The sequence below is a fragment of the Eriocheir sinensis genome, chromosome 49, assembly GCF_024679095.1.
Source record: "Eriocheir sinensis breed Jianghai 21 chromosome 49, ASM2467909v1, whole genome shotgun sequence".
NCBI classification, from domain to species: Eukaryota; Metazoa; Arthropoda; class Malacostraca; order Decapoda; family Varunidae; genus Eriocheir; species Eriocheir sinensis.
This window is the reverse complement of record NC_066557.1, coordinates 4933642-4935464: the sequence shown is the minus strand read 5'-3', so window position 1 is coordinate 4935464 and position 1823 is coordinate 4933642.

The window sequence follows — 1823 nt, the reverse complement described above, 5'->3', positions numbered from 1 at the left end:
ATTCCTTCTGTGGGCTGCATCGAGGGTCAGGTCTCTGTGGTAATGGCCATGGGATCAAAGATCGTTATGTCAAAATACGCCCGTTGTCCACTAGTCACGCACACACTCACACACAAATTTAACATATACGTTAAAAACATGAAAATAAAACATATACAGGTAATAGATAGATAGATGTATGGATACAGATGCACACAAAGGTAGAAAAACACACACACACACACACTCACAGATAGATGGATACAGATAGATAGATAGATGTATGGATACAGATGCACACAGAGGTAGAAAGAAACACACACACACACACACACACACACACACACACACACACCAGCATCCCCGTCCCAGACACACGTGGGGGGGGCATGCACAGGTGTGTGGGTCAACGCAATGGCTGTACAGGTGTGCCCATCACGTGAGCCAACATTCCTCTGGTGTGGACTCGGCGACGGGGAGAGCACAAGTATCTCCTCATTGAGGTTCTTTTCCCTCGTTTATTCTTATTTATTCCTCCTCCTCCAGCTGAGCTCTTATCTACAGCATCTTGACTCTTCCCCGCTATCTTCATCTTCCTCCTCCTTATCTCCCTTTCTAATCATCGTTCCCTACATTCCATCGTTTACTTTCTTATATTCCTTACTCTCCTCTATATTCCTTTCCTATCACTTCGTACTCCTATATCTTTCATTTTCTCGTCATTCATCTATTCACTGTTACCTCTACTTTATTTATCTTCCTCTTCTCTTATTTTTGTAGTTGCCCTCCTCTTCCTCCTTCTTTCTCCTCCTCCTCCTTCTTCTTCTTCAATTACTTATGAATTTCTTCATGTTACTCCTATAATTGTCCTTCTACCTCCTTCTTGTTCTCCCCCTCCGCCTCCACTTCTTCATCCTCCTTGTTATATTTACCTTCCTCTTATTCTACCTCCTCTTGTAATATCTCACGGTAGTTGGTCTTATCCCTCCTCCTCCCCCTCCTCCTCACGTCTCCCCTCTACACCTTGCCTTACCTGTCCAGACTTATATCACCTCTACCTGTTTTTATTCGTCTCGTCTGCCTCTGTGTGTGTGTGTGTGTGTGTGTGTGTTTATGGCTTCACCTGTAGCGCCGGTCGGCCCAAGCTTGCCCAAGCCCGTCATGGAGCAGGTAATTTTTATAGTGGCGCCATTTATGCTAGGCTCATGCTGCCCCCTGGAAGTCATTCTTGATACACTTGGACTGTTTCTTCTAGAGTCCGGGTTGATGGGTGGTCTTCAGGACAGCATGTGGGTGGTCTTAGGCCACTCGGTGGTGACAGAAAAATCCCAGGAGGCAGCGGGCGGATTCGAACCGACGTCGTCCATGGCGCGGTGAATCCGGGGCCCGCGCGCTAACCACTCAGCCACCGCCTACCTTCTGTTCTGTTGAGTCTGTCTGTCTGTCTGTCTGTCTGTCTGTCGGTTAGTCGGTCTGTCTGTCTGTCTGTCTGTCGGTTAGTCGGTCTGTCTGTGTCTCTGTCTGTGCCCTTCATTGTCAATTTCTCAGTCTGTCTTTCTACTTGCTTGTGTGTCTGTCTATCCGCTTGCAAGTCTCATTTATTTTATCTCTATCTCTCTCCCTTTCACCGCTGCCGTCACCAAGGTTAAGAGAAGTTTCAGGTTGGCTTCCCCTGTGCTTGTTGAAAGGCTGTCCTCGCTTGCTCCAGGTAACAATAATAATGAAAAAAATAATGCCAGTGATTGTAACGCGTCATGACACAAGGAGACAACGAGAGGCCAGCATGCGGATATAAGGGATTCCGGGAAGATACTTAAGTGGTCCGTCGTGGTGAACATTCATCA